Source organism: Nannobrachium achirus, assembly GCF_963921795.1.
Source record: "Nannobrachium achirus genome assembly, chromosome: 20".
Taxonomy (NCBI): Eukaryota; Metazoa; Chordata; class Actinopteri; order Myctophiformes; family Myctophidae; genus Nannobrachium; species Nannobrachium achirus.
Window position 1 is genome coordinate 40,101,662 of NC_137827.1, and position 17,148 is coordinate 40,118,809.

Here is a 17,148-nt window from a genome sequence, read left to right on the forward strand (position 1 = left end):
CGAACATGTTCGGGATAGGCACAGAATGAGTTAAAAAATAACATTGAGAGTGGAAATAGCCACAACGTGTCGCATCGCGACTCATTGTGAGCTTGTAGATCTGCTATTTCCACTATTTTTGAAAATATATGACCCTTTCAACATTGAAACGATTATGACAAAATAATTGCGATTATGTCAAATAATTGCGATTAAACGATTATGTCACAGGCCTACATATCGTTGTTGTCGGGTGGAGAGGTATGTCCAAAATGTATGTCCTTTTTTGTTATTATTTTTTTAAATGATTTAAAATAGTGAAAATAGACAATCTAGAAGCACACAACTTATGCTTGTAGATCTACTATTTTCACTTTCACTTAATCATCAATAGTCAATTTGGGTTCACAATAACCACATAAAAACATCTGGGTCTGGGACTGATAATATACACATTTAAACTAGTGTACAGACTGTACACACAATCACAGGTACACACATGCAAAACCATTGGCCAACATTTTGGCAACATCGAATGTACTCACCCGGTGATCATTTTGGTCGTCATGGACGTTATCAAGTGCCACAGATGCCTCAGGAAACGTGCATTGAAGGCTAAACTGTACAGAAGTCTGTGGGGAGTGAAGGAGAAGACATACACAGGTTGATACATCGGAAGGTTTTTATTGTTTACTTATTCATCCTCAAATTGATCTCTTCAACAAAAAGTAGAAGATAAGAATTACGGAGATATATCAGATGACACAGTCTCAGTGTGTAAAGCGTAGATTCGTTTTCCGTCTCCCCGCCCCCTAAGCTTGGATTGTTAACTTTGCCCAATTAACCAGAAGACACATAAAAACAGGAAAAAAGTAAATAACGCTGTTAACCAGTATTTCCCCCCAAGGAATTTTCCTGGACCTTTTCTCTCCCCCTGTATACCTAGCGAGCTCTGAGAAGAGATTAAATGAGCCATTAAGCTTTATTTAGGCAAGGCACCTTCCATTAGTAAACTAGTTGTTAGCAAGGGTATCGGGCTCGGGTCATAAACAGCCCTCTGGCTTCCTGCTGGAGCCCCATTTAACTTAATGGCCACGGAGAGAGACAATGGAGTATGGGGGGAGGACAAGTGGGGGGGGGGGCTGGCCCTCGACGTGACCCCAGAGCATCAGCATGCTTCCACACTCACACTGAATTACATGATGATAACAGAAAGGGGGGGGGGGGGGGGTACTCCACATACCTCTCAATACTGGCCTGGTACTCAACAGGCCACAGCACCCAGGTGTGAAGCTGATCTTTGTTCAAGTGTGGTGTTTGCATGTGTGTCTATTATGCTCTGGCTGGGATTGTAGTGCCTTTTCACACCGAGGGTTAACAACAGGTGACAATAATGTGGTAAGTAAGCTAAAAAGCTAAATAAAGTGCCCCTGCATATAATGGGCTCTCTGTCTGGGAGAGCGGAATAGCTCTCTGGCACCTATAAGCATGTCTGTCTTTAGTGGGGCATCTCCTATTCACAATGCATGGAAGACGGTCACGGGAGGAAAGGTCAACGGGGGAGAAAAAAAAAGAAGTAAGTGGGGGGGAAACAGGAGCGAAGGAGACAAAAATGTAATGGAGGAACAGGAATACAGTGGAGAAAAAAGAACGTCATGCAGAACTACACTCATGTCAATGTCAGAGGGTCCAATCCCTTACTGTCGAGCAGCACGCGCAAAATCATTTGAAAGGAATGAAGTATGGAAATGAGCCTGTAGAGGGAGAGTGACGGCCACCCTTTAATAAGGCTTGAGAAATGGTTTGAGCCGAGCCCCCGTCGTCTGTCAAGCTACTACAAGGCTCAGGAGAGTAGCGAGGAGCCAGGCGTAGTGCTCCAGGTTCTTAACAGTGATGCGGGTGTTTGATTGAAATGGGAAACAAAGCACTAAATGCCGGCTGACACGCTGATTTACGGCCTGCTAGAAAACCCAAACCTCCATTTCAATCATGGAAAGAACCGCTAATAAACAAAGTAGGGGCATCAAATGGGGGTTGTGTTCCGTGTACGTGTGTGCGCGTGCATGTGTGCACATATGTTGGGTAGCTTGATGAATCTCACCCGGATCATTGCATTTTGAAGTAATGAAAGAATTTGCATTTCAGCAGAAAAAAAGCCACTGAGCTAGGTTAGAGAGGGTGACACTTTCCACTATTCAAAAAAATATATACAAGAATGTTGAGTGGGGTCCCATTTCCCCTTCAATCTCAATATACTCCTGTGTTCAAATGATTAGCGCCATTATCTCATGTCAACTCCAAAAGAAACTTGTCGACCGTTCTAAAGCAAATGAAGCACAGGAGCTCATCTGGGGCTGACTTTCATCAGGCGGATGCCCGTTAGCGGCAGAGTGCTACGTTAGCCAAGCCAAAACAATCAAAGTGAGATTACACCAAACACCCAACACAGAACAATCAAATGTAGATTACACTGTACCCGACCAAAGGCAAACACGCAGGCTAGGTGCAACATGGCACTTTCTATTAAGTCAGATCTTTCTAACACCAGGGCTGAACCCACTGGGCATCTTTTGCCTTTGAACAGTGGTGTAAAGTAACTAAGTAAATTTACTCAGGTATTGTACTTAAGTACACTTTTGAGGAATTTGTACTTAACTGGGTTATGTTTCCAATTTTCAGTACTTTTACTTCTACTCCATCTACTGTACAACTCAGAGGCAAATATTGTACTTTTACTACACTACAATAATTTGACAACTTTAGTTAATAGTTACTTTGTAGATTTAGTTTTAGATTATCACAAAACATAAATTAACTTCATTTCCTCCTATACAGATCCTTCTCGAAAAATTAGAATATTTTGTAAAATATCTTGAAACTTTCATATATTTCTTGAAACTTTCATATATTCTAGATACATTGGACATTAAGTGAATGAAATTTTTTAATTTTATGGCATACAGCTAATGAATATCAATAGTCCATATTTCAAAATATTACAATATTACACAAGACCACTCAAAACAAGGATTTATAATAGAGAAATGTCAACCTTCTGAAGTCAGAGTTGCTTTAAGTTCAGTGGGAAGTTTCCGAAGTCAGTTATGATTTGGGGTTCACACACACACACACACACACACACACACACACACACACACACACAGAGTCCGTCCGTCCTCATGTCCCTCAGTGGCCACTGGACGCACTGGTTCCCGAACACTTGTGGGTCGCAGACACATTATGGCTCCTTTCATTTCTTTGTTTCCTACATTTTGGTTTAGGGTTAGGGCTATTACGTCAAAACATTTTCAAAAAAAAACATTCCCAAAAAAGCAAAGATTTTCATGAATTGAAAAAGAAAAAAAAAGAAAATTCAATGATTTTGTTCAGTAATTTTTTTTTTCAGTAAAAAATGGAGAAATGAAAGACAAAGACAAATCAAAGACATTTCACAAATTAGAAAGCATGTTTAATAAGTTGTGAAAAAAGCCGATCTACAAGCTCGCGCCGCGTTCGTGAGCTTGTGGATCGGTAATATTCACTGGTTTGGGTAATTTCACTTTTGGTTCCATTTGTACACTCTCAGAGTTACAGATCTTGTATCAGGGTCCATTTGGAACGACCTATAGGAAATCGTTAAAATCCTCAGGATCCCAGCCCTAGTCATCGAACCCATTTCTTCGTGACTAAAAATGGGATCACCAGCCACTTTTTGTTAAAGCATGTCCTCGGGCAAGACTTTCTAGACGCGTCCCTCGGGGAGCGCCATTCGTGGATTTCTTTTTTCCCCCCTCTTTAAGCTAGCTGTCACTTAAGAGTCTCCGGGGGGTTCACATTGAGGGAATTCAGCAGCAAGGCAGGCAGGCAGGCAGGCCAACAACACCTTGTACGTGGTTGGACTTGGACAGGGGCGTCACACCAAATTCTGGGCCCTGGGTACAAGGATTCACTGCGGGCCCCCCATGAATGTTAACTATTGAAAAATAGCAGATATACAAGCTCACGGTGCCGCGCTGCGAGCTTGTAGATCTGCTATTTTTGAAAAATTGTGAAAATGTGTGCAAGAAACCCATGTTTTCCATGTCAGTGATGCTCAAATTTTTTCATGTGAAGGACCCCCAAAATGATATGAATTTGGCCACAGACCCCCATCTCAAAATATTTAGTTCCAGGGACCCCCCCCCCCCCCCCCCCCCGGAAGCAAAATTTGAGTTACAAATGTTCGCTTAAAAAATACATATTCAAAGATTTGCACACATTTTCACGACTTTTCAAAAAAATTGCAGATCTACAAGCTCGCAGCGAGGCACTCGGTGCCGCGCTGTGAGCTTGTATATCTGCTATTTTTCAATAGCTAAAGTTACTAGGGCCCCTCCACCTTGGGCCCTAGTAACTCAGTCCCACTTTCCTACCCCTTGTGACGCCCCTGGACTTGGAGGTTGTCGCTGTAGGTGGGCAGCTATCTCTCTTTCTCTCTCTGTTTTCTGTTTGCCCGTGATATTATTAGAGCAGGGGCTCTGGGATAAGGATATCATGTTCACGGCTTCATATAGGAACATATACAGGCACAGTATCAATTGACGGTTATTTTGTCAGCCCTGTGGTACACATGGCATCTCTGTGAGTAGAGCCCCCCCCGACCGATGCCAGAGTTTTGGTTCCGACGTCAATCCTGATTTCGGTCCTGTCCTGTCACCACCGATTACCAATGTTCAACTTCTGACCGATGTTTTGTTAAAAGGAAAAAAAATCTAAAGTTTCTGTTTGAGAATATTGAACTTAAAAAAAAAACATAACTTTTTGATAGGTACACATTTTTACGAAAATAAGTATAGACTTATATTGTTGCTGTCGAACAAAAACCTCTTATCTCCCTATTGTAACTTTTTGTGTTTTTCGTAAATCAATGCCCTACTTGATCATACTACAGCATCACACAAAAGCATCAAAAGTAGCAGATGTACAAGCTCGAAACCAGGCGGAAAGTAACACGTTTTGAGCTTGTCGATCTGCTACTTTTGCTATTTATGAATTTGAATCCTGAAAAGTAACTGTTTTGGACCAGAGGGGAAATGATGGAAAACATAAGGAAAAGGGCAGCCACACACACACACACACACACACACACACACACACACACACACACACACAGTCCGTCCTGTCCTCGTGTCCCTCAGTGGCCACCCGGCAGAGACGATATAATTTCAATATATGAAAATAACTTTTCACTCTAATTGTACAATGAACAAGCAAACAAATGTTTATTTCATTTAACCACCCAATTAAAAGATTGTCTACAGTACAATCTCACAACGCAATTGAGTTGTGAACTCGTACAGTAGATGTGCGTTTTTTCTCAAAAACTCTGGGCACATCAGTCGCATCATTGGGCGATATATATTGACCATCGGATGTGCTCTGTCTGCGAGACAACTGGGAGTATCTGGAAGAACGTCTCAACTACCCAGAGGGAAAGAAGCGGTGATCTTGGTCCTGCACCTTGTCCACCCACACATTCCAGATGAACGGGGCTACATGGAGCATGGCTGGACTCTCATACATACTGTACTCCAGTGCAGTGACCTCAATTCTCAAGGCGCCAGTTGTGGTGCAATTGCTTTCAATCACGTCAACGCTACCCTCCTCATTCAGTTGCCCATGCGTCGTCGTGCACAGATCCCCCTGTGTGTAGACGGCACACACCCTGAACTTAGTTCACCCCAGAACACTGTGTCGAAAGTAAATACCAATTCATTATGGCGGCGGTTAAAAGTCTCAGTGTCACAAATGAATGTGTTTTCATGCGGTTACGAGCACTCTCTACCTCCCCTCTGACCTGTCAAGAGTAGCTAATTCATTGAACAGAAACCCACAGTGAATACCACAAGCTTGTTAAGTCGATGCTTATTCGCGGACGTGGCAGCTCTTGTTTTATGGATGAAATATGACATTGCGCCGTAACCCCCTGGTACACACGCACGTGACCGTACCGGTTTGTCACAGCCTTTTGGGTCACTGCCGCACGCAGCATCTGAGCTGAGTCGATTGGAGCGTGCTGGGGCCACTAGTATCGCTGAGGGTCAAGTGAGGTCACACTGTGCAGTTGAAAGGTGCCTAACATGAAAGTAAGTAATTAATTGAAGCAGAGTCAGTCATCCATTTAGTCCAGATTGGCATAAAAAAAAACACAGAAAACACAGAAATAAACAACTTAACCCTTGTGTATCTATTTTGTGCATGTACGTTTAGACCTTTACGTGACTATACCTTTCTATCCGGGAACCCCTTTTGTGGTAGTTGTTGCTACTGTATGTACAGTATATAGCAACATAATCTTTTTGAATAAATATTTGTAGTTTTTCAGAAAACAGGTGAGGATCAGGATTTAAAATCGGCCTCTGGTCTAAATGGGTTAAAACAAATTATGTAGTGAAAATAGCTGGTCTTGTTTGTATGCTATTTTGCTATTTTTCGTTCAACAAAGTACAGTATATATAGGTCTTAATGTGTTAAGAAAGCCAGTATTGATAATAGTGTAGTTAGAAATGATGTGTCATGAAGTGTCCATGTAATCCTCAAGTAACTGGACAACACCAACAACAGTTAGTGACTATACATTATTGTCTCCACCAGCCGAAGGCTGAGGGAGAGTATGTTTTCCCCTCCGTCCGTCCGTCCGTGCGTCCGTGCGTGCGTCCGTGCGTCCTCGCAGTTTGTGAGCAGCTAATCTCAGTCACCGTTGGCCCGATCGCTGCCAAACTGAGCACACACACTCCCTGGATGCCAATCTAGAACCTCTGCCCCACATTTCTCAAATCAGCCTCATGGTGGCACTATAACAGGCCGATTTGTGTGGCCTGGTTGTTACCAGCTAATCTCCGGCGCCGTTGGCCCGATCGCTGCCAAACTGAGCACACACACTCCCTGGATGCTAATTCAGAACCTCTGCCCCACATTTTTTAAATCAGCCTCATGGTGGCGCTATAACAGGCCAATTTGTGTGGCCTGGTGGAGACCTGTGCTCGTATTGATGATGTTTTTATGATGTGAATCCACAAACCTCGCCACCTAATTGAAATTCATCCCAACAGTCAGAGGCGTAAGAGGACATATATTCCATCTGCCCACTCGGGTTTTCATCCGTCTTTGCTCAATGGCTCATTTCAACCAGCACAAAACCAACTGGAGAACATCTTGCGTTGCGATACCAGCCGGCAGCAGCAGCGGCAAATCGGTGTGCATGGTGCAATGGAATATACAGCATAAGAGTAGTGAGTTTGGTGTAACAGATGTATTTATCATGCCTAACCGTCCTCGCATGGACAACGTTTATATTATCGGAATTCACATTAATGTGTTTTGCTGAAACATTGCCCACAATGACTTAAAAAGGGCACTTCACCCATTTCCAGTCTTATCTTCATATACTAATGCTCATTATAAGAAGGCACAATTACCGTCTACTCACTCTTATTGGTCTTATTGGTGGGCTGTGGACAGTTCAGAACGCTATCTACCGATGACATCCACAATGGGGAATCCGAGTTAATAGAAACGACAGCCTTAATACTATTCCTGGAAAGTTAGCATGCTGTAGAAGCCATTGTTCGTGCATTAATAACAAAAGAAACTGTCTTTTTCCAGATGGCATGGGGAAGAGGGGCACTCTTTTGCTTCACTCGAAGTCCGGTTCTGGTGGCACCACAGCAATTATTTGCCATTGCACAAAAACCCTCTCCCAATTATATTTTGAGCTCGCATGAATTACATTTTAGGCTCACTTTCTGTCACAATGTCAAGCTTGATTATCCATATAAATTGAGGTCTAGCTTCTTACTCTTAACACAGGTTCACCCACACATGCATGCATGCACTGTGCTTGTACAGTACGCATGCAAAGTGAAGGGAATATCCGCACTCTCTTGAGCAATTTCTTAAGCAGTTCTTTTATTAATAAATAAGCACAGCAGCAGTCTATCCAGAGAAACGGATAGTCTTCCTCAGTGTTTCAAACCAGAATACAATAATCTGCACCCAGTTACATTAAAATATGTCTTCACAAGACTCCTGCAGAGAGTTGGTCTTCTCCCGACGGTATTGTACCGGATATGAGAGTTGTCATGTACACATGCATGCATGCACCTTGGATTATCGAGGGTTAGGCACTGAGGCAGAACTCTGTTCTGACTGACCCCTTTTTTATACTTGGCTTGGTGCATAAAGGCGCTCGCCGGAAATAGACAATCAACAAGCTCACAACACGTTGCGCTGCGACGTGTTGTGATCTTGTCGATCGGCTATTTTCGGTGCACGACACAGGCGTGCAACTAGGCATAAATCAGGCTTTAGGCTAGTCTGCTCTGCACTGGTACGTGGACGTTTGCTCAGAGTCGTGGAGGACGATTGTTACCCGAAGCGAAGTGTCCACGTGGTCTGAGCTGTCCGCGGTGGGCGCACCGTTGCTGTCGGGCAGAAACCTCTCATCTACATATTTTAACTTTTTGTTTTTTCTGGCAAATTAACGGCGTACTCGATCACACTAGAGCGTCACACGAAAGCATCAAAAGTAGCATATCTGTAAGCTCGAAACACGGTCGCGTTTTGAGCTTTTCGATCCGCTACTTAAGCTGTTTTTGAATTTGAAATCCTGAAAAGTAACACTTTTGGACGTATGAGGTTTCCACCCGACAGAGAGAATATTTGACCTTACCGTGTTGACTGCCCAGCCTCAGGGAGAGGGCTGAGCTTTTCTTTTTAATACCTTTTATTTATAACCACATGAACCGTAGCCATCCTTATTTTGGGGATGTCATTTTAGGCAAACAGTTTGTTGAAAATGGGCCAAAGTTGGGCGCTGTGAGCTTGTGATGCACGCTGTGAGCTGGTGATTTGGTGTGGGGGTACAAAAGGAGGGGAACAACTAGTGTTGTTGACCCCTGGGGGACAACTGAAGTATTTAGGGTTTAAGTGAATGAGGTGCCAGCCTGTCAGATACATCTTGGCAGTTTTTCCTCTCACTATAAATAATAACGGAATAAGCTTTATTTATAAAACACGTTTCGAAACGGCATTACAAAGTGCCTTACAAAACCATGATGAAATGCAACAAGGAGAACTAAAACAAATGACGCCAGATAACATCAATGAAACAAGTTCAAACATAAAGGAAATAAGCACAGACAACAAGGCAGTGCCTGCTAAAAAAAGGCTTTTGACCAGGGACGTGCTGGGCCCCTGATTCAGCCCGGGAAAAAGAGTTGGAGAGGCCCTCATTGCGCGCTATGGAGAGAGATCGCTCTCCATAGCGCTGCTGCTACTCAAAGATTTGCCATTTCAGATCATGACAAGTGACAAGCCAGTGGGCCAATTACTGTACATGAGTTATATTTCGTCGTTGTCGGGTGGAGACCTTGTACGTCCAAAACCGTTTGTTTTGTATTTATCATTTTAAAATGTATTTAAACTAGCGAAAACAGCCGATCTACAAGCACACAACGCCTCGCAGTGCGAGGCGTTGTGTGCTTGTAGATCTGCTGTTTTCACTACCTTTGTGCAACATTATATGATGAAGCAGGACTTTGCTTTGCGAAAAAATGTATACATTTGAAACTTGGAGATACGAGGTTTCTGCCCGACAGTGACGATACCCAAAATGGAACGAAGGCCGACATTTTATTTAAATTTTTTTCCTAATGGCCGGCCTGGACCGGCCGGGAATGAACCGGCCGTTCAGGAGTTGTCCCGCTTTTCCCAATGGCCACCACGTCCCTGCTTTTGACATAAAAATAGGTTTTCAGAAGTGATTTTAAAAGCCTCAGATCCTCAGGAAGGGTGTTCCAAGGTCTGGGCAGGAGGACATCACATGCACTACTTTAGAGACTCATCCTTTGATCATACGTCGACCCCTCCGTCTCCTCTCCCATTTAGAAGTTGCTTTTACTCACGCCCCCCATATCATGCGGCACCTTTTGACCTCCCTCTGTCATATTGTTTTGCTGGAACGCGTTAGCAGGGAGGGACGTTGTTTGACACGGGTTGTTGGCCTGGAAAGACGCCTCATTGGTTGGATTCAATCCGATCTTTGTTCATCGCGGACCCATGACGGTTATATTTACACATTGTCTTGATGGTAGAAAGAACTAAAAATGTGACATTGTAGAGATTACATAACACAAATCTCAAAAAGAAATGAAAAAAATAAATAAAGTGGAAAGAATGTCCTATCTACAAGCTCACAACAATGTGAGCTATTTTGGCTATTCGTCATACCATTGGTTCTCAAAGTGGAGTACAAACGTTTTTGAGCGGTGGTAGACCGCTCCATAGCATGGCCGTGTGTGTATCCGTGTCTCCATGTCTCTGTGTCTCCGTGTCTCCGTGTGGGTCTGTAGCCTTTATGTAGCCTGAGTTCCACTGAGTGACCAAAGAGGGTACTGTTGAGTCTAGCCTGTTGAGACTAGCCTGAGCATCAACTGCAATACACACACACACACCTGCACATGCGCGCACACACGCATGCACAAGCAGTTGCGCGCGTGCGCGCGCGCACACACACACACACACACACACACACACACACACACACACACACACACACACACACACACACACACACACACACACACACACCTCTCACTCAGACACACACACACACACACACACACACACACACAGACCACCACCACCACAGCATGCACACACACACACACACACACACACACACACACACACACACACACACACACACACACGCACGCACCACCGCTCACTCCAAACTTGGGTTTGATTTTTTAATGTAGCATCACAAACATTTTAAAAACTTTATCCAAGATCCACAAGCTCACAGCACGCCACTTTGTGCCGCGCTGCAATCTTGTACATCCGCTATCTTTGAAGAAAATTCAAAGAAAGAAAATCTCTCCATGAGACTCCTTGACATTTTCTCATGGAAGTCTCATGTGCATACCGGTACATTTCTTGATCAAGGAGAACTACCGCTTTATACCACAAAATACATTAGGACTTAAGTGGTTAAAATTCACACTCGCTTCATGCTCCTGACTTTGCCTCTTGCACCGGCGTGAGTTCACAGCCTTCCTCTGTGTGCATCCCAGTCGCTCCTGACAGCAAGCGAAAGTACACATTTTCCCTCTAATTACCGTCGTGACCTTTTCCGCATTGTCGTGACTCCCAGAGCGTTAATACGGTGCCACGGTGGTCACGCTGCCATATTACCAGGCTCCCCCCCCCGTCTATCCATCCCATCCCTCCTTAGACGGAGAGCGTACGCTCTGCACAGTACATGATGTGTGCAGTGGCTGCTTTTTCCTCTAAATGTCACATCAACCAGCCTCCAGAGTGATCGCTGTGGAGAAACACCACATTCGTGACTGAGCTTCTCCGCTCCTCTACGAGCCCACATAACCCTCCTAACGTGCACTGACCCATGACACAAGACACCGCTACCGAAGCTACGGGAGAAGGGGGATATGACCGTGACAGACAGTTCCATGCATCCCCACAGGACAAACCCATAAGCGCTGGACGCTATCTTATCCATTCGGATAAGCAGGGAGGGAAGGCCAATTCAGGTGCACCGAACAACAGCTTACAGGTGTGACGCGGCGCATCGTGAACTTGCCGATAGTGTTGGTTTCGTCGACTGTCGAAAAATGTTCGTCGACTACCTTTTTTTCACAGACGAAAACGGAATAAAAACTATACAAAAACTAAGCCATGATGACTGAAAGCAAGACTAAATATATTCCCAATTTCCTCAACAAAACGAGACGAATGTTAGGGAGGGACTAGAGGAGAAGAGATCCAGTAGAACTAAGAGACAAGTAATTTTATGTTTGGTTGCACTCGGGTGTTGGGCTCTGAAATTAGCAGATTTACAAGCTCACAACGCTGAGTGGCATTTTTTGCTGCTTGACACCAGTTCACAAAGAGGAATACATCTGGCATCTAGTTTGTGTCAGCTGCTACCAAGCAGGACTGGCGGAATAATGCAGCTCGTCACTGGGTTAGCGGAGAGGATCCCTCTTCAACCTCAATTTATCACAGGAGGTCCCGCCAACCTCTCGCCATTAAATCTTCTGTGCGCTCTGAATGGCGTTAACTGTCAGATCAAGAGGTCGAGGCTCAGGAACAGCTTCTTCCCCGGTGTAATCGCACATATTAAAAAAAACTGAATCATACTGTACACTTCTGGATATTAATGCTACTGCTGGCAGCCAACACCCCAGACTATATAGTCACATTTATATACCTGGATTTATTTCCTTTGTTCCTCTTTATAGTGCTGACTCACTGCAATGCAGTGTAATAAACAACTTAATTTAGTCAGTGCAATATTCCCTTTCAACAATAAAGGTTATACAGTATACATATTGTACCGTATATTTCTTCAGATCTAGATTCATATATTATTCACTTTCTATTTGTATGTATGTAAAAGTAGAGTATAACCAACTGAGTCCATTTTCTTTTTATGTGAAAATGTACTCAGGCAATGAAATTGATTCTGATATGCGCCTAGTCAACGTGTCTTGAATCACGAAAAGGTTCTTAAACTCGGTGCTTGAAAGTCAGGAAGGACATTAATCTTGCAGGACATGATCATTTCTGCTTAGAGGAGCTTACACATTACCCAGAATTTTCATCAGCAAAAGTTAAGCCCTTTCACTTTTCTCCCATGCCCTGGTAATGCCCAGCCAACGATGTCTTCCTCCCCCTGGTCGGCCCTCTTCTCCATGGCCCACGGCAAAGATGGTTAATTTATCAAGATAGAATATCCTAATTGAAGCCACTAAAAGTGGTAAAAGTGGTAACTGGCGTCTGACAACTCATGAACTTCCTACAGTATGTTTACTGTTTCTCAATCCTTTTCTCCTGCATAGCATCAGATAATCTGTTCTTGAGATTAACTGGTTCTAGATCCTGCTATAGTGTTTTGATTATTCTTGCAAAATATACATTACCAGCTCTATATTAATTTCGTCCATTTGAAAATAGCCGATCTACAAGCTCAAAATGCGTCGTGATACGATGCATTGTAGATCTGCTATTTTCAAAATATATGGTTCAGAAGCTGTGTTTGCGTTCCCTCTCCCATTGGAAATAACAGACTCCAACCTCCCTCCGGTTTTCTACTCCACACAGATACGAAGTAAACCGGAGATGGCATGCCTTTCTTTCCTTTCTTCTTTAGGTGCGGTGCAAACCGCTTCCCACGTTTGACTTAGTGTCTAAGTATTCATGTCCCCCACTGTATGTCCCTAGTATGTATTTATGTATGCAGTACCAACAGCTGCAATACCACTGGGTGAACTACCTTCAAGTGGTGCTGTTGAGCAGCCTACGGGGCCAGGGCGTATAGGTTTAACATACTGTAAACCACTGACCCTGGTTATGACGCATGGCGTCAAAGCCAATGCATCGCATTGTGGTGCGTCTTTATTTGACATGTTGGCATACAAGTAGTGTACGTGTCCTCTCCCTGACCTTGGATAAAAAGACACATTTGCATAGTTATAGTCGACTGAATATCAAGGCCTAACATTTTCAATGCAGTGTCAGAGCTCTGGGCAGAGAACGCTGATGCTTTAAGATGCATTTGTTTACTTCAACATTGGGTGTGCTAGGGGACAAAAAAAAGCGTATTCATTTTACCATACTGTGTTATTTCGTTATATGTGTATCCAGTATCTGCTGAACAGATACCCTGGGGACACATAGTAGTTTTAACATTATGTGTGTATATATATATATTATATATTATATATATTATATATATATAGATAGATAGATCTATATATCTACAAGCACAGACGATCTGTCAGATCGGTGCAAGGCGTTGTGTGCTTGTAGATCGTCTGTTTTCACTATTTTAAATCATTTTAAAAAGTACGGTTATGGACATACAAGGTTTCCACCCGACAACAACGGTGTGTGTGTGTGTGTGTGTGTGTGTGTGTGTGTGTGTGTGTGTGTGTGTGTGTGTGTGTGTGTGTGTGTGTGTGTGTGTGTGTGTGTGTGTGTGTGTGTGTGTGTGTGTGTGTGTGTGCACCTTGCTTTCATCCATCTGGATGCTTACATTCAGCATTGCTGTATATCGCCCTGGGGCATTCAGAAACAGCATATTTAACATGTTAGTTGAATGTTCAACCTCCAGTCAACGCTTCTGCCTCCTCCTCTCCTTCACAACAGACATTGCCATCACCTCTGAAATAGGGAAGGCATTTACCCTCCTGCCTTCTGCTGTCGCTGGAAGCCTTTTCTAACCATTATAGTGTTAACAGGGTTATTGTGAAGGGTTCAAATTGCTAAGCATTGCTCACAGCAACAACAAAAAAAAGAAAAATATTATACACATTTTCGTCAATTCATGGGTCTGATTAAGTAAGTGGTCTTTGTTCGGATCAATTGATTTTTCTTTTTTGCACCAGCCCACTCGTAACCTCCTTTCTGTGCGTTCATTGGCTGACATTGTGTGTGTCTGTGCGAGCGTTAGAATAGAGCCGGGGCTAAATCAAGCTGTCAGCTAGAGCCAAGTAATGACTTGGGTCAGAGCAAAATGACGGAGGGCTCGTGGTTAAGTCACGGTTGTTCTGCCGGGGAACACTGATGCACTGAACAGTGATCAAAGATGAGAAATGATAAAATGTTTCATCACGCCATGTAAGTGGCCTATTATATTTTCTCCTCTTTGGAGATTAATGAACGCAACAGTGCACAGGCTGGTGTTTGTGAATCATACATTTGGATAGTTTCTCATAGCTTTCAATTACACAGTACAAGTGTGGTAACACCCAATCCCCTCAGAAGTATAAGTTGCGTGTAGCAGTTTGCTTAGCTGACCAGCGTGTTGTTTTTCTTTTTTTCTTTTTTTTTAAGTATGCATCACACTGCCATGCAGCGTGTTCACACATACACACACACATTCCCAAATGACCCATACAACCTTGTTTAAAAATGTCAGTCCACCGTCTAGAGGCTTTTTTCTTTATATTAACCAATTTGGAGATTTGAGTTTTTTGTGACATACATGTATTATCAAACTATCAAAGTAGCATTCCAAGTAGCCAAGTCTGAAATCTACTATTGTTTGGTCAAACTACATAAAACATATTTCCTAATTCTTAGTGAGATAACCACTAGAATTTCATCACTTTGTTTTAGCCTTAATTTGGTTTATTTCTTAAGTTTGGATGTGGTGCACCTCTAATAACTTGTTGCAATAACTTGTTTCAAGGAGTTCAGCTCAGGTGCAAGATGGACTCATAAACACTCATATCATTTTAAAGCACACACTAAGCCCAAACAGTAAAATCCTCTAGAGTAGCATTTGTACCACCATGATTCTCACTGAGTCTTATCAATCTCAGCACCCTACTACTACTACCTCCTCTAGACTCACCCCCCCCCCCCCCCACCCCCCTTCTCACAAAGCCCAGATTAAGCCTAGCGACAGAGTGACACAAAGCCACTTATGTGACGGCCTACGCTACTGAATCACTGCTGCCGGCGTGTAGTGCCACGAACCACTGTATAAGGTTTGTCTGGACATAATTCCTTTTCCGCTGTGTGGATCGCCCGCGGGCCTCAAAGACTTAACACACCAATAGCCTCGTCCGACGCCAAATGTCTTCGGACCCGCACGGCAAACCCCTCCTCCCGCGTTGTGGTTACCTTACCTTTCCGGTTGCCACATGGTGCTGTTGCTCCACTCGTCAGGCAGCCACCCAGGCATTTTGTTGTTGCGGTTTGACTCCCCCGCTGACATCCCCCTCAGCGCGGCAGTTGGGCTTTTGGAGAAGTCGTTGCTGAAGATAGCCCACTGAGTCACATGATGAGTCTTTCACAATAATCCTGGACCTGGAAAACAACCCTCTGTTGTCAACTCACGCACACAGACACACACGCACGAGCACACACAGGGACGCAGACGCGCGCAGCCGCGCACGCTGGCTCACAAACACATATTTTTTTTGCGTGTCCTCACCACTATGGACGAGTGAATGTGGCAGTGGTGTTGAGATGGAGACGACGGCCATGATATCATCCAGTGTGGCTCGAACACCCATCATTAAAGCTCCATTAAGGCTATGATTAACACTGGCCGTCAGTCGGCCATTACAGCTGAACGTGCCCTCTATACTGTTCATGGTGTCATCTGCTGTGTCATGACTGAAGACACTTATGCACCCGCTCCTGCCACCGCACTCTGTTGGCTTGACCTACTGGGCTGTGGTTTTCGCCACATGGCTTCACATTAGATCAAGGGAGTTGTTGTCCGCTGTTTAAGAGAATTGAACAGTAGTGGTTTTACATTTTTTTATTTTTAGACTGTGCAGCTGGCGTTAACAGGCAAAGGTTAGCATGTGCTTTGATGGTACTGGAAAAGGTCAGCTGCGTTTGAGAAGAAAAGAAGAATCGGCTCTTGCCTCGTAAAAGTGCTCCCTTTGGCCCTTACCTTTTCACCGCACTGTCCCAGGTCCTGTTCTGCTCTCCGGGAGAAAGCTCAGGCCTGTGCGTGACTGCTGAGCATTTTGATGCCAAAGCGAGTGGTTCTAATTTGTGGCCTTGCCGTGCCCTTGCACGGTAAACACTGACTAAGAGCTCAGGAATCTTAAGAGCTATAAAATAATTGCAGGTTACTCCCGTAATACTCTGTGTCGCTCCTTGCCTCACGCTCTGCATTTCTCCTCTCTGCCTCCTCCTACCACAGCTTCTCTCAGTGATAGTTTGGCCAAGGTGCCTGACATCCTCACACACATAGTTTATTTGAAATATCTCGCAGTGTTTTGTCCAGTCATGCTAAGGTTCTGACTGGGGGTTTAGTATAGCAAATGTATATAGGTTAACGTTTGGCTGCAAAGATGACGCACAGTAGAGGCTTGTGGAAGGGTCTGACTCTGTATGTGTGTATATATATATACAGTAGTGCATACATGGTGTAGTGGTGTTTGATATTTTAAATCTCTTTCGACAAACTTCCAAAGCAATGAATCACTATAAGATTTGTATAATGTATTGTCATCATTAAATGAATGGAGAGGTGAAAGTGTGCAGTTAGTTGCTTCTTGATGAAATCTCAATTCCAGCCGAAAGTGTTGGCCTGGTATTTGTGAAGACAAGCAGCAGGGTTGAAAATAGCACAGTCTA

At 43.8% G+C, this 17,148-nt stretch overlaps 1 protein-coding gene across 1 annotated transcript in view; it reads left to right on the top strand.

The window, feature by feature from the left end:
- The window catches only part of babam2 (BRISC and BRCA1 A complex member 2), a 124,243-nt gene that overhangs the window by 44,613 nt on the left and 62,482 nt on the right, over positions 1 to 17,148 (top strand). The gene's annotated exons all lie outside the window — the stretch shown is intronic.